This window comes from Nyctereutes procyonoides, unplaced genomic scaffold (assembly GCF_905146905.1).
Source record: "Nyctereutes procyonoides isolate TBG_1078 unplaced genomic scaffold, NYPRO_anot_genome, whole genome shotgun sequence".
NCBI lineage: Eukaryota > Metazoa > Chordata > Mammalia > Carnivora > Canidae > Nyctereutes > Nyctereutes procyonoides.
Window position 1 is genome coordinate 88,411,325 of NW_026575125.1, and position 26,117 is coordinate 88,437,441.

The window sequence follows — 26,117 nt, forward strand, 5'->3', positions numbered from 1 at the left end:
ACTTTTCAACAGTTGCTAGATGTACATCATGGAGCAGGATTAACCACACATTAATAGGTATTTGATTAAAAAATTAACTACTTGCCAAGTACTCTCCTAAGCAACCAGTGGGTACATTTTCAGTACTTCTCACTCTCCTTAAAGGCAGACATAATTATCTGAAATTTACAAATAAGGACCTTGAGGTCCAGAGAGCTTGAGTAACTTGTCCAGTCAAATGAGCCAGAAATGGTGAAATCAGGAATGTCTTCTGGATCAAGAATTATAACTCAGGGTGCACCTGGGTGGCTCAGTCTGTTGAGCATCCAACTCTTGATTTCAGCTCAGGTTGTGATTATGAGACCAAGCCCCATGTCTAGCTCCATGCTCTGCACAGAGTCTGCTTGTCCTTCTCCCCGCTGCTCATGATCTCTCTCTCACTCTCAAATAAATAAGTTATTCACCTGCAAAGTACCTAAATAAATGCAGGTCACAGAATCACCATTGAAAATATTTGTTGGGGATCCCTGGGTGGCTCAGGGGTTTGGTGCCTTCCTTCGGCCCAGGGCTTAATCCTGGAGTCCCAGGATTGAGTCCCACATCAGGCTCCCTGCATGGAGCCTGCTCCTCCTCTGTCTGTGTCTCTGTGTCTCTGTCTCTCATGAATAAATAAATAAAAAATTTTTTAAAAAGAAAATATTTGTTGACTTTTCTCCCCCTTTTCAACAGAATAAATTACAGCACCATTTCTTTCAGTAAAGCAGAAAGGATTTTAGTTTCCAACGTATCCAAGTACAAAATGTCACCAAAACAATCTGCTGGAAAGTTATTTGAATATTAAACCAAACAATTTTTTTACCCATAAAATGAAAACGTACGATATTTTACAATATAATGCCTAGAGTGAACCCATTTTGTGGGAACTTCATCTATTCAAACTGCAGCAAAGAAGTAAATAAGAGGCCTTAGAGACAAAACAGAGGTAATGAAGCTCAAGCACAAATGAACACTTTATAACTGACATGCTCCTTGGTCCTTAGAGTACAATTTTTAAGAAGCTTAGCAAACTGGTTTTGTGCCTGTAACAAATCAGAAGGGGGAGGGAAGCAGCTACAGGAAGGCACACTGACAATGAGACCACATGACATCTGATAGCAATAGAAAGAGGAAAATCATAAATTCCAGTTCAAGGAAGATAAGAAGGGCATAATCACCTGAGATTATATACTACAGAAGCAAATATTTCTGCAAGTCTCAACAAATCCTAATGGCATCTCTAAAACACTCTATAGTAATAGCTGTAAAGATAACCATGAGTCAGCAAGAAAATATTTAACCAAAGTATTTAGAATGAAAAATATATTGGTGATAAGGGGGTAAACTGTTATTTAAAAAGAAAAATTCTACAATGGTCTATTTCCCAAAGAATTGAGAAATCTGAGCTGTATATACTCTTCACCTTTCTTTATCTTACTTTTACTAAAAATACAGCAAATTCCCTAAAGGCATATCAACTGCCTTAATTCTGCTATCAAAGTAAATTTCATAATGTATAAAGGAGTAGGGGGTAATTATAACATGCATACTGAGAGATTTAAGGGGCTTATGGCAAGAAAAATTCATTCTTCATCACTATATAAAATATATTGATAATGACCAAAATATATTTCAGAGATACAATTCATTGTCTGCCCCTTCATTACTAATAGTTGATATAATAAGGAAAAAAGTAATACAAAAATACAACTTCCTTTCTAAGCCTCAGGAAACATATACAACGGCATACACACACTGACTCCAAGTAAGATATACTTCAGACTCTTGATGCTCCCCATGAAATGCTCCAATTTCTCTCTGGTAACACTCTTCTACAGTATCCCAAATGATGACCCTTCCATTCTCAGGGAAGAGGCGTTATAATATACTGGTTAAGAGGATGAACTCCTCAGATAGCCAACCTGAGCTCAAATGCCAGCTCTACCAATGAACTATGTAACTCTGAACACATAATTCTCAGCTGTCAAATTGACATTAAAAGTACCTAGGACTTAACATCACTAAAAAATTGTTAGCAATACATAATTTATAGCATACCTACAAAGAACCAGGCACTGCACAGGGCAATAAGCATACAAAGATGAATAAGAAAGAGCCATCACTTTCAAAGAACTCAATCTCATGGGGAAAACAGATTAAAATTGAGTATATACATGTTATGAATGAAGGTATGTATGCTATGGTGCTATGGAACACATACAAGGAAGACTTAATCCAACACATTTCCAGAAGACAGGTCTCTTGTGTTTTAAATGAAGTTAGACAAGCAAAACAAGGGCTACAATAATACCTCCTGAGGCACAATCAGGGTTAATCCTTGTACATCAGGTATGACCACAAGTGAAGTGTTAGGTGTTTGTAAACTACAAAGCATTATATGCAAATTATTGAGAACCAAGGGCATTGAAAAGCCCAACTACTCCCAAACCACCATCCCCCCATCCAGCAGTCAGGCAATCTGAAATTCTCACAAGAAAGGCTCTGCTCCCAAACATGCCATCATATCCTTTTAGAAAATGCAAAACCTATCTAAAAGTGGAGGCAGATGAAAAGGGGACCAATATTTATAGAAGTCTCCTATATGCCAGGCTCTTTACATGAGTTATTTCACCTAATCCTCATGACAACCCATGAGGAAGGTATTATGAGCCTCATTTCACAGATTAAAAAAAAATGAATCCTTCAGAAGGTTAGAGTGTCCAAGATCACAATGGATGAGTCAGGATTCTAAACCCAAAAATGTGAGCTAGAACTACTCAATTACACTGTCACCCTTGTGTTCCAGGATAGAGGTAACCCATATCAAGAGGTACTGGTCAGTCACTGTATTAGTTGGTTGAAGCCGCTGTAACCAAGTAGCAAAGACAGGGGGACTTAACAGAAATGTACTATCTCACTAGTCTAGAGACTGGAACTCTTCCGTACAGATGTTGGCAAGATCCCTTTCTTCTCAGGCCCCACTCTTTGACTTGCAAATGGCTGTCTCCTCACTATGTCTTCATCTGCTCTTCCTCTGGGTCCTAACCTCCTCCTTCTATAAGGACATCAGTCATACAGGATTAGGGACCACACTAAAACACCCATCTCCAAACACAGCCGAATTCTGAGATACTGAGGGTTAGGACTTCAATATCTGAATTTGGCAGGGGACACAATTCAGCCCATGACAGTCACATGGTAAAAAAGATCCTCATTGTAAGAACATGGGGAAGCCCTGTAAATGGTTTTTAAGTTTTATTTATTTAAATAATCTCTACACCCAACATGGGGCTCAAACTCATGACCCCAGGATCAAGCATCACATGCTACTCTGATAGTGCCAGCCAGGTATCCCTGTTTTTAAGTCATAAATGAAATTTGTGAAGGTTATTTACAGAAATGCAGGCATGTACTCATAGCAAGGTGGAGCCAATCAGTGATTACCCCCTCCCTAGGGAGCATTTTGGAACTGTGTGAGGTGCTTTTACAACTCTTAATTATTCAGGGAAACTACTAACATTTAGTGAGCAGAGACCAGAGTGACTGAATGATTGGAGTAGTCCCACAAAACAAAGAATTGTCCCATATCCCAAAAGAGAGGAATATTCTACCAGAATAAATTCAACACATGATATCAGGAGCATTCTTGTGTATACTAATACTAGGTAGCTTTTATAAGAAGCTAAGAGGGGGGATCCCTGGGTGGCGCAGTGGTTTGGCGCCTGCCTTTGGCCCAGGGCGCGATCCTGGAGAACCGGGATCGAATCCCACGTCAGGCTCCCTGCATGGAGCCTGCTTCTCCCTCTGCCTGTGTCTCTGCCTCTCTCTCTCTCTCTCTCTCTCTCTCTCTCTCTCTCTCTCTGTGACTATCATAAATAAATAAAATTTAAAAAAATTATTATAAGAAGCTAAGGGGGGTGCCTGGGTGGCTCAGTTGCTTAAGCAACTGACCCTTGATTTCGGCTCAGTTCGTGATCTCAGGGTCCTGGGATGAAGCCTGGCATCAAGCTCCACACTCAGTGGAGAATCTGCTTGAGACCATCTCCGTCTCCCTCTGCCTCTGCCCTTTCCCCTGCTCACACACACACACACTCTCTCAAATAAATAAATAAATCTTTAAAAAATAATAAAAGAAAAGCCTAATAATTTAGGGCAAAGTCATTATGGAGATATAAGTTTGAATCAAAGACACTGTCTCCAAATTAAATGATGCACTCACTCCACACTCTATATATTAAAGCATTTTTCAACTACTATTATTGAAACTACTATTATTGAAAAGGGATTTAGTGCAATAGTGGCATTACTGCAAAAACAACAAAACCTTTGCATAATATCAGAGGTTATGGGTTTTTTCTAATAAATGTCAAACAAAATGTCATTAAATTAGTAGACACATAAACCACATGGCTCTTAAAAGTTATTTTTAATATTTCAGATTATTGTCATGCCATATACACATACATATATATGCCTCTTTTTTTAAGTAGGCTCCCATGCCCAACACAGGGTCTGAACTCACGACCCTGAGATCAAGACCTGAACTGAGATTAAGAGTTGAATGCTTAGCCAGCTGAGCCACCCAGGCACCCCATGCTATATATATATATATATTTTTTTTAAAAAAAATTTTTATAACACTAAAAAGCCTCAGCTCTAAAAGACCATACTGGAAGTATTTGTTTAGGAGATGCCTGGTATTTTTCCATCTTCTCTGTGCAGAGACATTTCTTGCCCAACTTCTGTATAGCTTCTCGTTTTATTGTTTCTCTTTTTAAACCATCCTCCATTCCTTACCACCTAAAGAAGGATATGGTCTTCAAGATTTTCTGAAGTGCTAAGAACCTACAACATGCCTCAACAGGTGGTAGTATCTGAAAACATAAAACAGACTTTCTGTTATACCCTATCAGTACTCTGTCCCATATCACAATATAAGGAGTTATTTTTTGTCACTAGACTTATAAATATGACCCAGGTCATGTGTGAAAATTATCATACTTCCCCATTTTCCCCATTTTGACAGTCTATAATTTGTCCTAGAATGCTTTCTCTACTTCAACTAATTCCTTCTTTCTCTTATCATATACAAACAAGTCTGGTCGTTTGTTACTTATCCTAACATTTTTATTTTATGGCTCAGGTGCATCACTGATTTTTTATTTTCCTGGATTCTTACAGAATTATTTTCTCACAAACCCAAACTTGCTCTTTAGAAGTAGGTACAAACATCCATGACTTCATTCCATCTTCTAGTACAACTATGCCTTCGTTATATCCTGGAATACATACTATGTTATTTTACATTACATTCACTTATCCTTTATATTATAATCATGACATTATATGTATAGGTAGGTTATGAACATTATTTGAACATTGTTTCTGGTTAAGAAGGTATTACAAAATTTTTATTTAAAAGCAGAATGTGAGGGGATGCCTAGGTGGCTCAGTGATTGAGTGTCTGCCTTCAGGTTCTGAGTGTGATCCTGGAGTCCTGGGATGGAGTCCCACATTGGGCTCCCTGCAAGGACCCTGCTTCTCCCTCTGCCTATTTCTCTGCTTCTGTGTCTCTCATGAATAAATAAATAAATAAAATCTTTAAATAAATAAATATAAATAAAAAATAAAAACAGGATGTGGGACACCCGGGTGGCTGGTTAAGTGTCCAACTCTTGATTTCAGCTCAGGTCATGATCTCAGGGTTGTGGAATTGAGCCCCACTTTGGGCTCCACACTGGGCATGGAGCCTGCTTGAGATTCTCTCTCACCCTCAACTCTTCCCCCACTTCTCTAAAATGAAAAGGGGGAGGGATGTAGGGGTCCAATATGGATAAGAGCCTTGCAGAGATCTGAACCAAGAAAACTCAGAAACTGGTCCTGAATCTGGTCAAGAGGAAAAGGAAAATGTTCTTCATTACTGATACCTTAAGAGCTTAGCCAATAGAACTAAGAAACAGAAATTGGAAGCAAACAAGTTAAAGAAAGAGCAGAGAAGTAGTTTATAAGAAACCCAACAATTAAGTGTGATTATGCAAAACAGACTCCTGGTAATTAATGTTCTCCGATCTAACCTACCAGCAGCCAGAGCATCAGGGTGGATTGGGAATCTAAGATGGAAGATGTGAAAGAATTAGGATTTCACCCCTGAAAGGGAAGAAGCTCACTTTGACCAATAGGTTAGTCCTTTAAATAGTCTATGACCTACCTAACATGCTCACCACTGGACAGAAGCTCAGTTGTACTTCAACTGACCTGCATATGTGCTGAACTTCGGAGGAATAACAAAAAGGGGGTCAATAAGTCAGAAAGAATGTAAAATGAAGAGGCCAAGAGGGTTTAGCTTCAGAAGAATAAAATTCTGTCATTCATAAGTTGCCATTGCCTGCTCTAGGCACACCAATAAGAAGAACATTAGGGGCAATGAAGAGAGGTAAGAGGACATTTGGTTCAACTCATTACCTCTAAGCAAGCTTCATTTTCCCTAAGCCTGGGCCAACATCTGAGCCAGTAACTCAGGGTTACTTTTAATTAGGTACTTTTAGAACAGAAATGCTGAAAACACTTTGGTCCAGACTCTGACATTTGATGTTAAAAGCATGTCATGCTATATTAAGTTGTCCCTTAACTAGAAAAGATAGCTTCTACAGAATGGCCAAACAAATAAAAAAACTCAACAATTTTCAATCCTACTTTTCTTGTCCTGAAGGACAGAAGCAATATAAATTCTGGAACATTGAGCTCATCCACATCCTCCGTCCCTCTTTTTTAAAAAGGTCACTGTGAATTCTTAATAAATAAAGTATTAAGTTAGATTTAATTGACATCAATTTAATCTTATGTGAAAAACCAGGGAGACCACATTTGATTAGATTACCTACAAAAAAGAGCACATTTTTATCTTGCACTAGAACTTTAATGAATATTGTTCACCATCAAAAAGACAAAAATTATTTTAGGAATTATGCCCTTGCCATGGTTTGAAATTTTTTCAGACCAAGTCTGAAATGACAAGAAACCAAATGATGATTCATTTTAATTTTATTTGCCAAAGTCATTTAGGTTGATAAATTAAAAGGTAAACTCTCATTAACTCACAGGTAAAAATCATGAATATTTGAAGGATAGCTTTGCCTCTGTCAAGTTAACATGATCAAAAGCAAACAATTTAAATTTGTTTTACCTAACTGAACCATAAAGCATTTATGTTATAAATACTTTTCAACAAACATTTCTGAAGCATATATTTCTTCTGATTTCTCACATTAAAAAAGGAAAACTGAAAATACTACTTTATAGTGTTTAGCCAGTATTTTCTTTCCCCTTCCTGTTTATTCAGATGAAAAAAGAAAGGTCAGCTTTCCCTTTTCCCCTCCAATTTCTAATTTAGCATGCATTAATCTTTAGAATATAAGGTTAAAACACATTTTTTCCATACTGAAGAAGCTACCGCTATTTTTCAAATATTGGTTTACCTTTTCACCTCTGAAAAATCCAGGTGCTTACCTGACTAATATTAATTTGATACTAATGAGACTCTCTTTTTGCTCCAGATATTGGAGAAATGGTAGCCACACATTTAACTCTGAGACTGAGTCTTAAGTATACAGACAAGAAAATGAGCTAGGTAGCTTCTGTATACTCCTACTCATAGTCTCCTCTGCAAAGGTTCTGCAAATAACTTTTTCTTACTCCCAAATGGTAAAGTGGAAAGAAAAGAGATTTTCAAGTCACACAAAGTTGAGCTTAAATCCCAGCCTACTCACGAATTTCCTACTTCTTTCTCCTGGGATTTAATTTCTCCATTGGCCATGGGATGATAACGCCTACTTCTCAAAGGGTGGTCATAAGGACTGACTAGAATAATATAATGTTAAGCGCCTAACTAAGCAGAATTGTAATAAATCTTAGTTTCCTATCTTCTCCCAGCTTGGAGAAGACTTTGAATTTTAATATACCAAAATGAAAACTCTTCAAATAAAGTGCTTTCATGCAAACCATGTGGAAAAACTTACTGCAATTTCAATCTGTAATACGTTTGATATTTTAAATTTCTATTTTAACCTCCAAGTCACTCAATTGTTGAATCCACAGATATTTTGTATGTTAATGACTGCCATCTTTAAAAATAAAGAGCACTCCAGGGGCGCCTGGGTGGCTTAGCTGGTTGAACATCTAACTCTTGGTTTATGAATCAGGTCATGATCTCAGGGCTGCGAGTTCCAAGCTGGTTTTGGAGCCTACTTAGGATGCTCTCTCTTTCCTCCTCTTCCCTTCCCTCACCCATACTCTCTCTAAAAAAAATAAAAAATAAAGAGCACTCTCTACTCAATACATTCAACTAGATTTCTATGTATTATATATAAGTTCAATTACATAAAAAAATGAGGGAAATAAAAAGTCCCTCTTGGATGACAGTAAGAATTTTCTAGTTTTATAATCCCTAACTTACTTTAGTTTTGTTTTTTAATCCCTAAAAACTTTTTCTAGACTTATGCATCCTGAAAACCAATTTAATTTAAATATATATTAAAAGATAAATGTATGCCAATCAATACTTACTAAACTTGTGAGAGACTCAAGACTCCTCAGTCTCTGAGAACTGCATATCTTCTAGGCACAGCAAGAGACAGGGGCTATACTTTCTGGTATCCCCCATCTTGGGCAAAGCTGATTGAACCAGGAGTGAAACTTGCCCCAAACTAATTATACTGTCTCTCCTAGGCATTGGAGAAGAGTAATTCTAGACTGGTTTGAAGTAAACTCAGGGTCTTGGGGCAGACATGTACAAAGAGAATCAGAGAAAGGCAGTCTTCAGAGAGAAAGGGATGAAGAAATCACAGAAAGGAGTAAAATGAAGACAATGTAGGGGCGCCTTGGTGTCTCAGTTGGTTAAGCATCTGACTTCGGCTCAGGTCATTATCTCAGGGTCCTGGGATCAAGCCCTAAGCCCCATGTCAGGCTTCCTGCTCAGCGGGGAGTCTGCTTGTTCTTCTGCCCCTCACCCTGTTTATGCATATGTGTGTTCTTTCTCAAATAAATGAAATCTTAAAAAAAAAAAAAAAAGATGAAGCCAACGGTAGCCCAAAACACAAATGCTACAATAGCTGCAAGGTTCCTGAGCCTCGCTGGTTCACTGCCCTTGACTCCTCCCCATAAAACCATTCCTTAAGCCAATGGTAGCTGCATTTCAGTTACTCAGGAAAAAAAAAACACTTGACTAAGACAGGGATAGATAGTGAAACACAAACGCCAAAGGTTTTACAGCTCCCCAGGGCTGAGCATCACATTTTAACAGATACTAAGATTTTATTACAACAAAAATAAATGATATAAAAAAATCTCCACTTTTACAGTAAATTCTTTCTACTATTTGCAGTTGTAACAAAAATTAAATTGTTTTTAGAGAAAACTGAATCGGATTATTACTTAGCAGAAAGAAAAGAGTAAAAACAAGTTATGTTTATGAGCAAAGGTAGTGATGGTTATAAGTACTCAAATAGTTAAGCCAGAGTTTTTCACTGCTCTGGACCCATTAGTGGGATATGAAATCTCTTTAATAGGTCAGCAAATGCATTTGTTTTTAATGACACAGATCTGCAGGAAAAACATAGTAAGAATAAATACTGGTATTAGGGTAAGTATTCTTTCATGAAACTTTGTTTCAGGTACACACTTTTGAGTAACTAAATCATAAAGTCAACCCTATTTCTTACTGCTGGTCAAGAAACTTAAAAGTCATCGACAAAAGCCAAACTTCCAAAATACCAACCAGAGACAACCGGTCCTACAAGTATACTTCCATACTATATTTAGTCTCTTGAGTTAAAACAAATGAAATTATTCCTAGGAAATAAAACTGTAAGTCAAAATGGATCACAGAACTAATATAAAATGCAAAACTATAAAAACTTCTAGAAGAAAAGACAGAAGAAAATCTACAGGATCTTAGGTTGGGCAAATATCTTATAGCTATGCCATGAAAAGCACAAAAAATGTTAAAAAAAAAAAAAAAACCCTGATTTGGGCACCTTAGTGGCTCAGTGGGTTAAGCACCTGACTCTTGATTTGGGCTGAGATCATGAACTCATGGGTCCTGAAATCCAGCCCAGCTTCCTATGGCTCCATAGGAAGGGGAGTCTGCTTAAGGTTTCTTTCCTATTGCCCCTCCCCTGCCTTTCACGCCTGTGCATGCTCTCTCTCTCTCTCTCTCTCTCTCTCTCTCTCTCTCTCTGTGAAATTAAATTTTTTTAAAAATCCCTGATAAAGTGGTCTTTATCAAAATTAAAATCTCTTGTTCTGAGAAAGATGCTATCGACAGAATGAAAACCTAAGCCACAAACTAGGAAAAAGTTATTTGCAAACCACATAACTGATAAAAGGATGTGCCTCCATGATCTTTCAAGAAAAATTATAAGGGAGGAAGGAGATGAATTACCAAAAGTAAAAAATAAGAAAGAATAATTACAATTCAACAATATAGACAATCTAATTTTTTTCAAGAACCAAAGGTTTCTAATTGATACTTCGCCAAAAAATATAAGGTGATTTTTTATCCATTCTCCCCATTGGTACATACTTAGGAGCTTCCAACAGTTCCTCCACAAGTAATATTATATAAACATTCTTATTATGAAAATTGGGACAGGGAAACCTCAATTAAACTGAAGTTGGAAGGCCAAAAGGTAGAAAGTCTCGTTTGCTACCACTCCTCATCAACTCTAGATCCCAACCAGAAGAGATGCACCTTCTTTTTTTTTTTTTTAGAAATTTTGTTTGTTTAAAGATTTATTTATTTATGATAGACAGAGAGAGAGAGAGGCAGAGACACAGGAGGAGGGAGAAGCAGGCTCCATGCCGGGCGCCTGACGTGGGACTCGATCCCAGGACTCCAGGATCGCGCCCTGGGCCAAAGGCAGGTGCCAAACCGCTGAGCCACCCAGGGATCCCCAGAGATGTACCTTCTAAGTCCCAATAATTAGAACTTTACTGTTCCAACAGGATGAATAAAGGTTTTATCCTCCCCCAGCAAGAGCCCAGCCAATGAAATATTGTCATGACTCAGCCAGTGAGAAGCCACTATACTTCAACTTCGCAGTTTGCTCCAATAAATATTTTGTTAATAATAGCACCTCCCAACTACTTCCTTTCCTCTGTAAGAGTGCTCCTCTCCTTTGTTCTCTGGAATTGCCTATGGTTTTGACAAATTTGCATGTCCTGAATGCTTAATTCTCTGCTATTATTCCCAAATAAACCAGTTTTTACTGGTAAAATAACTGGCAGTTTTATTTTTTAAGGTTAACATTGTTCCTACATCTTTGCACAGATGTGAAACACTTTATTCAATTCAGTCTTCAAAGCGGCTAGCTGAAATGAAAGGTATATGTATTGTTTTTATACATACTGTCAAATTGTTCCAAAACCCATACTAATTGACACTCCCAAAAAGAATAAGTGAGCTTAATTACCTGCCCACCCCTGGGGACTTAACATACATTTTTTTTTAAAAGCCTCACTGAATTTCCTTAAAAAAAAAAAAAGCCCCATTGAATTTCCTGATATCTACCTAGTGAGCCTGTCTTATACTTACTGGCTTATTCACATATCTTTTCCTGTGAATTTACCATTTCAGTTACATCCCATTTGTGCTTTTCTTTTTAATTTTATGAATTCCTTTTCTACTTTAGATATTCACCCTTAGGGTTTTTTTGTATGTTACTATTCCTTTTTCCTACTTTGTTGCTGGTGCTTTTTATTTTTTTAAATGTTTTTTTAATTTTTATTTATTTATGATAGTCACACAGAGAGAGAGAGAGAGAGGCAGAGACACAGGCAGAGGGAGAAGCAGGCTCCATGCACCGGGAGCCCGACGTGGGATTCGATCCCAGGTCTCCAGGATCGCGCCCTGGGCCAAAGGCAGGCGCCAAACCGCTGCGCCACCCAGGGATCCCTGCTGGTGCTTTTTAAAAAATGATCAACTATTGGGGTATAATTTACATATGAAATTCATTCATTAAAAATATAATTAGTTATCTTACTACCTACAGAACAGCTAAAAAAACTTTTTTAATACCAAGGTGCTGGGAAGGATGCTGAGCAACTGAAATTCTCATACACTGCTGGTAAAAATAGTTTGACATTTTTATATAAAGTTAAACGTACTTTTACCACATGATCCATCAGTGCTATCCAAAGATATTTACCCTAAGAAATGAAAACTTATGTTCACACAAAAATCTATAAACAAATGTTTAGGGCAGCTTTATTTATAATCATCCCAATCTGAAAACAGTCCAAATGTTTTCAAGTAGTGAATGGATAAACAGTAGTACATTCATACCAAAAGATATCACTCAGCAATAAAAAAGAACAGACTACTGATCCATGCAACAATTTGAATGAGTCTCAAAGATGTTATGCTAAATAAGTAAAAGGAGCCAGATTCACAAGACTAAATACTATATGATTCCATTTATGACAAACTAGAAAAGGTAAAAACATAGGGACAAAGAACAAATCAGTGCTTGCTGGAGATGAGATAACATGCTGACAACTAGGCAAGTGAATCTGGTGGTCATAGAACTGCCCTATATCTTCATTGTGGTGGTAGTGACATGACTCATAGATTTGTCAAAATTCACAACTGTACACTGAAAGGGGGGAGTTTTTTTCTATATGTAAATTACACCTCAATAAACCTAACCAAAAGTGTTTAAAAGTTCAATCCATGTGACTTGGATTACCAATCGGATCCATATTTAGGGATTACAAAATAAGAATGTGCTGATGGTGAAACAAAGGAGTTCTTTTTGCAACTCTACTAATTAAATCCTTTGAATGAGGTTCCAAAATGGCCCTTTAGGAAAATAAAAGTAACTTAAAAAAATGCTGTGGGGTGCCTAGGTGGCTCAGTCAATTGAGCGTGGACTCTTGATTTCAGCTCTGGTCATGATATCAGGGTCCAGGGATTGAGCCCCCCACCAGGCTCTCTGCTCCACATGGAGTCTGCTTGAGGATTCTCTCTCTCCCTCTCCCTCTGCCCCTTCCCCCACTCATGTGTGCACTCTCTCACTTCTTGCTCTAAAATAAATAATTATTTTTTTAAAAAAAAGCTGTTATACCAATACTTGATTACAGAAGGTTAGGGTAAGGCCTCTGCTCAAAAACTTAAATATGACACTAACATAGTATCCACTGTCTGTAGAAAAAAAAATATAATAATGCCTGCACCTGTTCAGTACTTTGCAGGTTACAAAGCACTTTTATATACGCCATCTCATTTGAGTCATTACAAAATACCTGAAAGCAAAGAATACCTCACAGGATTCCCCCCAGCCACATTCCCAGGAAGCAGCAAGGCCCAATGGCCAACTTGAGAGAAGCTTAGAGCACAGTTGTGAAGTAGGGACTGTCAAACCCCAAGCTCCATTTTCCTTCCATTCTCTGAGTGATGCTGAGCCCAGAGGGAAAATTCAGTCAGTCCCAGATAGTAGAATAGACCAGATTTAGCAGATAAGGCTATGGTGTCTCTAAACAGAAGCAACCCTGGTGGAAGACAGCAAAGAACACGTGTGTATACAAGCATTTGCACATATTTGCATTCATTCCTACCCACAGCTGCTGAGAGGAAACAGCAGGCTGTCTCTTTTCTAGGGTCCACTTGATTCTGAAAATATCTCACTAGAGAGTATTCCTGTAAAATAACAGCCACATTTTTTCTTATTCTCAGTGCACCCCCCTACTTCCTGAGTCCTGGGCTTTTGTTCCTCATGTTACCTCTTTCTGGGATGTGCTTTTATGGCCCTACTTCCTCCACTACAAGGCAGTAATTTAAACCCCGCCATCCTTAAGGATCAGCTCCAAACTTGCCCAACTAGCCAAGCAGATGTCATCACTCCCTTCTGATTTCCATGCATGCTGCTTAGCTTTCTCTTACAGAACCAATCAAAAACTGCCTTATCTCACAGATGTTTGCTCACTTCCAGTCTTAAACTCCTCAAGAGCAGAGACCTAGCCTTGTTCAGTTGGGAGTCACCAAATAGCAAGCAGTATACCTTAATCTATGCACAGGAAGATCCCAGCATGTTTGCTGACCTGCATCTGTAATCAAGTGTGTTGCACATTTCCAGAATACACCAAACCAAGAGGAAACAGAGGTAAGACAAGGAAAGCAAAAATATTCAAAATAATGAAGCAAAACTGTATTTCCCCCTGCATTAGTAAAGGTTCTCCAGAGAAAAAGAAGCAATAAGAGATTTTATATAGAGAGAAACCATATAAACATATAAATATAAAACATTAGATATAAAAACATATTTTATATGTATATGATTTTTTAAGTAAGCTCTATGCTCAATGTGGGGCTTGAGTTCATGACCCCAAGACCAAGAATTGCATGGCCTACTGACTGAGCCAGCCAGGTGCCCCTATATATTTAAATATAAAAACACACACATACACACGCAGAAAGAGAGAGAGAAGGAGAGAGATTTTAGGGAACTGGCTCACACAATTTTGGAGGCTGGCAGGCTGAAGACTCGGGAAAGAGTTGATGGTGAAGCTTGAGTCCGAAGGTAGTCAGATGGCTAGTAGAATTATTTTTTGGGATGGGGGATCAGTCGTTTTCTATTAAGGCCTTCAAATAATTAGATAAGACCCACTCACTCTATGAAGGGTAACCTGCTTTACCCAACATACTAATTTAAATGTTAATCTCATCTACAAATACCTCCAAAGAAACACCTAGAATGTTTAGCCAAAGAGCTAAATTGGCATAGAAAATTAATCCTAACACCCCCTTTTATTCTATATACTACTCCACACCTCTCTCCTCCTAGTCCTGCTCTCCAGTGCTACTAGTACAGAGGGAGCCACTTTTTTAAAAAAGAAACAGTTTTATTTAAGGGAAGATATACAAACTCCTGCTAGGTTCCAACTAAATGATAATGTTCCAGAAGCCCAAATGACTAAGGCCATGTAAAACAAACAAATTATCCAATTATACGTATAAAATGTTCAAAGGCTCTTTTAAACTTGCAGATAAACCTAAATTGTGTATAATTTATATTGCAATTGATGTTAATTTCTTTTTTTCAATTGATGTTAATTTCATTACATTGCAGTACATTTTAAAAAGTCACAGGACAGTTCATTTCAAAATAACCTTATTCCTAGAACACAACCCAACATTTTCTTCCTATGCTGCTCTTTCTAAATGAGGTACAAGTGATCTCAACAGAAAGTAAGGTTTCAACATACCGAGGAAGGAAGAAACAGAAAAGAGAAAAACTGTTGCAAAATAAAAGTATTAATAATCTTGAATGCTAAAATCCCCCAAAGCTCAAATAAAACAAAGTGAGAAACGATCTTAACTATTTTAACTAAGAATTTTCAAGATTTCATCCACAAATATCTTGTGACACAGAAGCAGAATCTAGTAGACTATCACTCTATCGACCGAATACTGAATTTTTAGCAGAGCAGATCCAGACTTCAATCGGGATTTCTCCTAATGGTAAGTATGATCACATTCAAATTTATTAATTCAACAAACATTTATTGAGTGTTTACTATGTGTTAGGTACTGTGGACAATATAAAGAGGTCTCCAGTGGAGAAGATTGGGTAAAAGCATAATTGCAAAAGAATGCATTACACGAAATTGCTCTCACCCATAAAAGAGGCTCTCACTCACTAAGAGGCTCTAGTAGCTAAATCCAAGTCACTGAGCATGTTCGTTCACTCCATCCTGACCTGCATCACTGGGGCATGACACTGAAGACTACTCTCTAGATTAAACATCTCTTCCACCACTTCCTAAATCCACTCGGTCTTGGGCTCCTGGTTTTCCTCACAGCACAATTTTAGATTTCTCCTTCTCTGTACAGCTCTATCTATAATGTTGGTGGTTCACTTATTACTGCCCTTCTCACTTTATATACCTCCCTTGAGCAAACAATCACATGCATCCCCTTGTCTTCAACTACTACTAATTTGCTGACAATTTCTAAAATAAAGATTTCAAAACATTGTTATTTTAAAATTATCTTTCATTGTGGTCAAAAACATGTAATATAAAATTATTTGAAGACCTCTTCTAAGATCCAGAACAACAGAGCCGTCTACTAGATAACAGAGATGGCACTTGAGTGCCTTGATTTTAATGTGTCCTGAATTTAACTTGTCATCCTATCTACATGATTTGATTTTTCCCTGCCCCACTCCTGTTGTATTCTGTGGCACTGGGAATATCAGGTCTTCCAAGTCAGCACAAGCCAGAAACCTGGGCTTCATCCTTTATTCCTTCCCACATTCTCAATCCTTCATCCATTCAAGCTGTGAAGCCTTCAACTGGCTTTCGACTCCATCCTTCTTCCTCTCTCTACTTTCTATTAGACCTTAGTTCAGACACGTTATTTGAGCTTGAATTACTCTATCAGTCTTCTAACTAATCTCGTGATTAATCTTGGGACTTGCCCTCCTTCAATGCTTTCTACAAGCTACAGCCTGACTAATATTGCTAAAAGGCCACTCTGGAGTCATCCTTCTGCTTATAAATATTGCAGTGGCTCCACAGTGTCATTAGTATAAAAACTCATCTCTTTGGAGTTATATATAAACCTTTAAAAAAAAACATTTTAGTGAGGATCTGGTCACTTGCTAATTGTCATTGCTCTCCACCACCAGCACACAGAGTCCCTAGCTCTAGTTCCTGTTTTATCTCCCTTACATGGCTTCCTCACCTTGGGATGACCCTCCCTCCCCTAGGATACCTACTTCATTCCTACACATTGTCCATAAAGACTGAAATCCATCCTCATCACTAATGAAAAGCTCTAAGGACACAAGAAGATTAACTATAGTGTACTGAGCTTGGGAGAGGAGCAAGGATCTGATATACTGAAACAAAAGGCCTCATAGATGTGAAGCTTAATAAAAGGAAACCTTATTTAGAATGGAGCCAGGAGGCCAGAAGGGGGAGCTCTTGTGCCCTACCACTGGTGGTCAATTGCAGACCCAAAGGAAGAGACCTACCTTAGAGTTGATACTACTTAGCTAGGACTTTACTACCCCAAAATGAAGAAAAAAGGTCCTCCCCATCTCGCCCCTGCCACCACCGGCCCAGCGACAGCCCAGCCAATGAGAGATTGTTACAACTTAGTCAATGCAAAGCCACTATACCTTGAACTCACTATTTACTCCAATGGATTTTTTGTTTATAACAGCACCCCCCCACACACTTTCCTCTGCAAAAGGGCATTCTTCTTTGTTCTCCAGACTTGCCTATGGTTTCATTTCAGGTTGCTTGTCCCAAATTGTAATCCTCTGCTATTCCTGAATAAACCCATTTTTGTTGGTAAAATAACTGACAGTGTTATTTCTAAGGTTGACATAGACCATATAAACAATGCTCCAATCCAAAGAGGATAGACGGTAGTTCTCAAAGTATTATCTTCTGTCATACTGTTCATCTGGGTAGTGCATTCTGTCAGTTACTCTTAACACATGCAGTGACCTTCTAGAATATAGGGGGAACCTTAGAAATAATTAAAAGTATATGTGGTGGGGCAGGAGAAAAAAAGCAAAGAAAGAGAATCGGCTACACAAACCCAAAGATACCTTCTTGAACTTTCATGCTGTGAGTGGGGCCAGTAAAATAAAAAAGTGGATTTAGTAGAATCCAGTCTTCAAACATATATGCTTATGGGCAAAGAGCCTATAATGTTTACAACTTGATGAATTCTTATAAAATCACTAGTGAAAACTGTTTGCCATGGTCATAAATTCAGTAACCTGCTTGAAGAACATATGGAACTTTACCATAATGGTAAGTCCACCTGCCCCCACAAGATCATATAGCAACCAGCAGCACAATCCAAAGGAGTGGGAATATCCATAAAAGACATCCTGGCGGGGCAGTCCGGGTGGCTCAGTGGTTTAGCGCCACCTTTAGCCCTGGGCATGATCCTGGAGACCTTAGATCGAGTCCCACGTCGGGCTCCCTGCATGGAGCCTGCTTTCCCTCTGCCTGTGTCTCTGCCTCTCTCTCTCTTTCTCTCTCTCTCTCTCTGTCTCATGAATAAATAAATAAAATCTTTAAAAAAAGACATCCTGGCAGTTACACAAATGAAGAAAAAGCTGACTATTAAAAACAAGACAGTAGAATCGCTACAGCAGGATGAAGCCAACAAACTTACTGTGCTAGGGGAAATACATATGAATGTGTGCTGCCAGGTCAGACTCATAAATATGCATTTGAAGAGGTTCTGGACTCTCCGAAAACCAGTTTGTTCCAATCCCCAAGAGTGGCTAAACTCAAAAGAATTGACAGATTTACCTTTGAGAGTTTTACTGCAACAAACAAACCCTTAGGTAGAATCCACATGTCAGCCAAGGTCATGATGTCCTCTGCACCAAAACGAGTCCAAAGAAGAGATAGTTTGTAGCACTTTATATAGGTAGAATACTCTAGTAATTCAGCAGGTTGCTAGGTCTGTGACTATAAGGAGAATTTCAAGTGAAAACAACAACACACACAAATAAAAAAAAAACAGGAAAATAAGGGAATCAGAAAGGGGACTTTGTTTTTAATCTCCACTCTGCTAAAAGGTAACTCACCTATAAGGAGCCAAGCTTCCTCATCTATAAAGCGTACTAGAGGTGAGAAAAGACAGCTAAAAAAATTTTCTAAGGCCCCTCATCGGGCTCCTTGCTCAGCGAGGAGCTTGCTTCTCCCTCTGCCCTTGCTCATGCTCTGTCTCTCTCTCTCTCTCTCTCTCTCTCAATAAAAATATTTTAAAAAAGAAACCGAAAAACCCACAGATTAGAATAGAATATTTTAAACCACGTTTTCTCAGTAACTGATAGAACAAGCAGACAAAAGTAATGTTACATATACTTTGAACTCAATTATCCAGTTTCATCTATTGAGTATACATACAACATTCTTTCATCAAGTGGAAAAATTATCTTGTTTTCACAAGCACAGATTTTTTTAAATGGACCATATACTAGGCTATAAAGTCTCAACAAATATCAAAATGATGGAAAATGAAAGTATAGTCTAGGGGCTCCTGGGTGGTGCAGCTGGTTAAGTGTCCAGCTCTTGGTTTCAGCTCATGTCCTGATCTCCGTCGTCCTGATCTAAGAGTCATGGGATGGAGCCCCACAACAGAATCTGCACTCAGTGTGGAGTCTGCTTGAGACTCTCTCTCTCCCTCTGCCCCTCCCACTGGTGCACTCTCTCTCTCAAATAAGTAAACCTTTTTTTAAAAGATATATTCTATACTCACTATGAAATTATGCTAAAAATCAGTAAGTGATAACTAAAATCATTCAAGTTTGAATATCAAGAAACACTCCTAAATTACACATAGGATCAAAGAAGAAACCTCAAAAGAAATCAGAAAATGCTTAAAACAGAAGAATAACACACACAACACAGCAAAACTTGTGAGGTGCAATTAAAGCAAAGCTTAGAGGAAAGCTTAAAACCTAAAGTGCTTACATTAAAAAAGAAAGGCCAAAAAAATAGACTAGGCATCCAATGTAATAAGCTAGAAAAAAATGTAACAAATTTTCAAAAACTACAAGTATATTAATAATAAAGAGCACAAATGAATGAAATAGAAAACAAAAATATAAATCAAGAAAACCAAGAGTTGAGGTGTTAGGGGACAGGGGCAGTTAGCCGAATAACAGTGACAAACTTCTGGCAAAAGGAGAGTTAGCATGAAATATTAGGAAAAAGGGTGAACATTACAAATGCTGGAGAGATTAAAAAGATAACAAAAAATTGTGGGGAAACAGATATGTAGAAGCATAAATCAATGAAACTTCTCTGGGAGGCAATGAGACAATATATTAATCAAAATGAAAAATTATACATATCATTTGATGTAGTAATTCCACTGCTTAGAATATTGTCTCACAAAGCCACACAGAAATGGATGTGTAAGACAAGACGGTCTTGAAATAGGTTGAATTACAGAGTCTACACCTAATCCAAATGCCCTAAGTAGGAGATGATTTAGATAAACTATAGAACATCCACATGATGGGTTACTATGAAGTTATTAAAAATAGTAAGGTAACATGCCACATAAAAAAGTGTACATGAGGGATCCCTGGGTGGCGCAGAGGTTTGGCGCCTGCCTTTGGCCCAGGGCGCGATCCTGGAGACCCGGGATCAAACCCCACGTCGGGCTCCCCGTGAATGGAGGCTGCTTCTCCCTCTGCCTATGTCTCTGCCTCTCTCTCTCTCTGTGTGTGTGACTATCATAAATTTTTTAAAAAAGTGTACATGAATGTTCATAGCAGCATTCTTCATAATAACCAAAAAGTGGAAACAAGCCAAAATATCCATCAGTGGACACATATACAAAAAATTTTGGAATAGCTATACAATAACTTCTATGACTGAATAACATTTTATTAACTACTGATACATGTTAGAGAACATAAAGGAGCCTTGAAATCATTGCCCTAAGTGAAAGAAGCTAGACAAAATATGCCATATGTTGTATGATTCTACTTATATGAAATGTTAATAAGCAAATCCACAGAGCAACAAATTAGTGATTGCCAAGAATAGGGGGAAGAGGGGAGATGTGAAGTGTCTGCTAATGGATACAGGGTTTCTTTTGATGAAAATGTTCTTTAATTACTGGTAACAGTTGCACAATTTTGTGAACTGAAAAAAAAAGCCTGACTGAACTCTACCCTTCAAAAGGGTGAATTTTATGGTATATGAATTATATATCAGTTGTTAAAAATGATATAAAGTAGGTATTTTTGTCCTGACATGGAAAGATCTATAACATATATTAAATCTTTTTTTAAGCACACAAAGAGCAGTTTCTATTATTCATTCTCATTTGTATTTATTTATTTTTTAAGATTTTATTTATTTATTCATGACAGACAGAGAGAGAGAGAGAGAGAGAGACAGGCAGAGGGAGAAGCAGGCTCCATGCAGGGAGCCTGACGTGGGACTCGATCCCAGGTCTCCAGGATCACACCCCGGACCAAAGGTGGCACTAAACCGCTGAGCCACCAGGGCTGCCCTCTCACTTGTATTTAAAAGAGGATATATGCACCTACTTTTATTTGCATAGAAAACATCTGTACACATAAAGACAAAAATAAAAAACTAACAATGTCTGTCCCTAGAGAGAGAAGACTTATTTTTCATGGATAGTTTTTGAGTGTTTTAAGTGTTTTGCTACATGTATGAATTATGCTATAATATAGAAAGGACCTGAAATATCTATATTGATAAGAAACATTGCACAATATTGTACTGACCACTACTAGAAATTAAAACACATTCATATTTTGTTATAGTGGGAAATATCCAGCACATAGGCTAAATCTGGTATCTTGCTTCAATTCCTCCACCCATGAGGGATGCACTAAAATGTTGGTCCTACATACAACTCTAACGAAACACAGTTTTGGTGATGCCTAATATAAAATATAATTCCAATAATGAGAATGCTACTCAATGATAGATTTTTTAAATGTTAGGTATTACACTTTCATTCTTTAAAAATCAAGAAATAAAGGATTTCTCCTGTGTCAAGGGAGGAAAATAAAATATTTAAATTATGCTTGTGTCCCCAAAGTTTAGGCAGCAATTGAAACAATTTAAATAATAAAATCTTAAGAGTCCAAAAACAAAAAAAATCTTGAGTCCAAAGGGAACTTCATAGATCATTTAGATCCCACCACCGATACAATGCTTAATTCTCATCTAAACTATTGTTCCTGTCAAAGGTCAATGAGCCTTTCCTTCATCACTTCCAGGGACAGAAGTCCCTGTATCCTGAGATGACTCATTCCACTGTTCAAAGCTTTATTAGAAAAATCTCCCTTCTTGGGACAACTGGGTGGCTCAGTGGTTGAGCCACCTTCAGCTCAGGGCGTGTTCCCGGAGTCCCGGGATCAAGTCCCACATCAAGCTCCCTGCATAGAGCCTGCTTCTCCCTCTGCCTATGTATCTGCCTCTCTCTCTGTGTCTCTCATGAATAAATAAATAAAATCTGTAAAAGAGAGAAAAAACCTCCCTTCTTTCTGTTGGAAGCCTGAGTGGCTGGTGTTGAGATAGGCAAGTTCATGAAACTTGGGAGGGTGATGCTGGTCCTGGCTGGATGCTATTCTGGACACAAAGTGGTCATCGTGAAGAACATTGATGATGGCACATCAGACTGTCCCTACAGTCATGCTCTGGTGGCTGGAATGGACTGCTCTCCCTGCAAAGTTACAGCTCCCATGGGCAAGAAGAAATTGCCAAATTGTCAAAGATCAAGTCTTTTGTGAAGGTTTATAACTACAATCACCTCATATCCACAAGGTATTGTGTGGATATCCTCTAGGACAAAAAACTATGGTCAACAAGGCTGTCTTCAGAGACCCTGCTCTTCAACACAAGGCCCCATGAGACACCAGGGTCAAGTTCAAGGGGAGGTTCAAAATGAGCTAGAACAAATGGTCCTTCCAGAAGCTGCAATTTTAGATCAGTTTTGTTGCAGTTATCAAAAAATACCAAAACAAACAAAAACAAAACAAAGATACTAAAAAGAAAATTGCCCTTATAGTGAGATGTCCAGCTATTTGAGCTTCCTATTGAATCTAATCATGTATATATAAATATACACACACCTATATATATATATATGTATCTTATATATATATGTACATTTACTTATTTGTCATCTATTTAGAGGCCTATTTCAGAGATATAGCAGGTGCAGTTCCAGACCACTGCAATAGAGTATCACAATAAAGTGACCTAAATGATTTTTTTATTTCCCAGTGCACATAAAATTTTTGTTTAAAAAAAGTTGCTTATACTATACTGGAGTCCAGTAAGTGTGCAACAGCATTATGTCTAAAAAATTTACACATCTTGATTTTTAAATGTTTCATTGCTAAAAAAAAATGTTAACCAGCATCTAAACTTTCAACAAGTTGTAATCTTTTTGCTGGTGGAGAGTCTCACCTCAAAGTTGTATGGCTGCTGACTGATCAGGATGGTGGTTGCTGAAGGGTCAGTGGCCATTGTGATTTCTTAAAATAAGATAACAATGAAGTCTGCCACATCGATAGACTCTTCCTTTCACAATTTCTCCATCGCAAGAGATCCTGTTTGATAGCATTTTACCCACACTAGAACTTCCTTCAAAATTGGTGTCCATTCTCTCAAACTCTGCACTCGCTTTGCCAATTAAATGTATGGGAATATTCTAAATCCTTTGTTGTCATTTCAACCATCTCTGCAGCATCTTTGCCAGGAATAGATTTCATCTCAAGAAACCACTCTCTTTGCTTTCTTTGATCATCCATAGGAAGCAACTCCTCGTCTGTTCAAGTTGGATCCTCAGTGTGCAGAAATTCAGTCCCATCTTCAGGCTCTACTTCTGCTTCTAGTTCTCTGCCTATTTCTACCCCATCCCCATCTGCACTTACTGCCTCCCTCAAAGTCATCCATGACAGTTGGAATCAACTTCTTCCAAACTCCTTTTACGTTGACATTTTGACTTCTTCTCACGAATCACAAATGTTCTTAATGTCATCTAGAATGGTGGATCCTTTCCAGAAGGTTTTCAACTGACTTTGCCCAGATCCATCAGAGGATTCACGATCCATGGCAGATAGAACCTTACGAAATGTGTTGCTTACATAATAAGACTTTAAACTCAAAATGACTCCCTGATCCACGGCTACAGAATGGACGTTGTGCTAGCAGGCGCGAAAACATGAGTCTTGCAGTACCCTCGTCTCCACCAGAGCTTTTGGGTGACCAGGTGAATTGTCAGCTAGCAGTAACATTCTGAAAGGAATCTTTTTTTCTGAGCAGTAGGTCTCAACAGTGGGCATAAAACATTCACCAAACCATGCTGTAAACAGAGGTGCTGTCATCCAGCCTTTGTCATTCCCGTTAGCACAGGCAGAGTAGACTTAGCACAATTCTTAAGGCCCTGGGATTTCCGGAACCATCCATGACATTGGCTTCAACTTAAAGTCACAGGCTATAGTTGCCTTGAAAACTTAGTGCATCGGCCTGTCCTTTGCAGCTTTGAAGCCAGGCATGGACTCTTCCTCTCTTGCTACGAAAGTCCTGGATAGCATCTTCTTCTAATAGAAGGCTGTCTCATCTACACAGAAAAACCTGGTGTGTCGTAGCAGCCTCTTCATTACCCATCCTAGCTAGACCTTCTGGATGGCTTGTTGCAACTTCCACATCAGCACTTGCTGCTTCCCCTTGCACTGTCACATTATACAGATGGCTTTTCCCTTAAACCTCATGAACCAACCTCTCCTGGCTTCGAACTTTTCTTCTGCAGTTTCTTCCTCTCTCTCGGCCTTCATAGAATAGAAGAGAGTTAAGGTCTTGCTCCGGATTAGGCTTTGGCTTAAGGGAATGCTGCGGCTGGTTTGATTTTCTGTCCAGACCACTCAAACTTTCTCTGTATCAGCAGTAGGCTGTTTTGCTTATGTATCATTCATGTAGTCACTGGGGTAGCACTTTTAATTTCCTTCGAGAACTTTCTCTTTGCATTCACAAGGAGGCTAACTGTTTGGTGCAAGATGCCTAGCTTTCAGCCTGTCTCGGCTTATGACAAGCCTTCTTCACTAAGCTTCACCATTTCTATCTATTGATTTCAAATGAGAGACACATGGCCCCTTTCATTTGAACACTTACAGGCCATTGTAGGGTTGTTAATTTAAATAATTTCAATATTGTTGTGTCTTAGGAAATAGGGAGGCCCCAGAAGAAGGAGACTGGGGAACATGTGGTCGATGGAGCAGTCAGAACACACACAAAATTTATAAATTAAGTTCACCATCTTATATGCATGCATTTCATGATGCTCTAAAACAATCAGAATAGGAACATCAAAGATCACAGCTCACCATAACAAATAAAATAATCATGAAAAAGTTTGAAATAGTTCAAGAATTGTCAAAATGTGAAACAGAGACATTCAAATGCTTTGTAAAAATGGCACTGACAGACTCAGTGCAGGGCTGTCACAAACCTTCAATTTATAAAAACACAATATCTGTGAAGTGCAATAAAAGCAAAGTACAATAAAATGAGGTGTGCCTATATATAAAAAGTTACCTTGGGTTAAATAAATTATGAAAAAGTCTAAACCAAGCACTACTGTCTATATTTTTACACTAGGAGCATGACTTTTCAAACTAAAAATCCACAAACTCAAGGAACTTACTCACTAAAAGGGTTTGGAAGTTAGTTTTCTGACTTCTTTCCTTTTCCCTATGTATTCATAGGACAGAACTGAAGTATGTTTTTTGAATGGAAGTATATTTTTAAATGACTAAATAATTACATTTCACAGAACTTTATCTGACCCTCTTTTATTAGAGCAGTAACTTTCTACCACATTCTATCGTTACATTTGTCCTTGCCATCCCCCCACCATAATTTTGGAGCAGGCTCTAGGACACAGTCTCCCCTCGCTGTACCAGTTAATGGAAAACACAGTGGCCTCAGGATCAGGGAATCTGAATTCAAGTGCCACTTCTTTCTAAGTAGTTAACTCACCCAAGTCTGACAACAATATCTGGGCTTCAGATTCTTCACCTCTCAACTGAGTGGAGTGATATGTATGTTCACATTTGGCTCTGAATATTTCATTATCCTAAGATAAATTTTATCTCTGGGGCCATCAATGGCCCCTTCTAGCAGTATACCTCAACTCTAGGAGCAAAAGAAAGGCTTTGCCACTGCAATTATTTTGAAGCCATGTTCTCTAACTCCTTTAAGAGGAAAACAACAGAAAAGACAAAGTAAAATCACAGTGAGATACTAAGGTACCAAGGAAATTCATTGCTAAAGCAGCAAGTCTTTCAATCAGTCCAATCTATATTTACTGTTTCAGGACATGTAAAACAATAATGTGTGCCAATACAATATGTCTCTAAAGGATTTTAAGAAGAATTATGTGTTTGCTAGTTAACTAATGCTGCAATAACATGCAAGTTTAATCATTACTTAAGCATTATAATTACATTACTAAATTCAGTAGAACACTAGTCTTGCACTCTTACTCTAAGATTTTATTCTCTGTGAAA

General features: G+C 38.1%; 1 protein-coding gene and 1 pseudogene across 5 annotated transcripts in view; one reads left to right on the plus strand and one right to left on the minus strand.

Annotated features, from left to right (window-relative positions):
- Positions 1-26,117, minus strand: part of KLHL13 (kelch like family member 13) — a 207,388-nt gene that overhangs the window by 152,265 nt on the left and 29,006 nt on the right. The gene's annotated exons all lie outside the window — the stretch shown is intronic.
- LOC129517505 (60S ribosomal protein L27-like) lies at positions 22,125-22,530 on the plus strand (annotated as a pseudogene).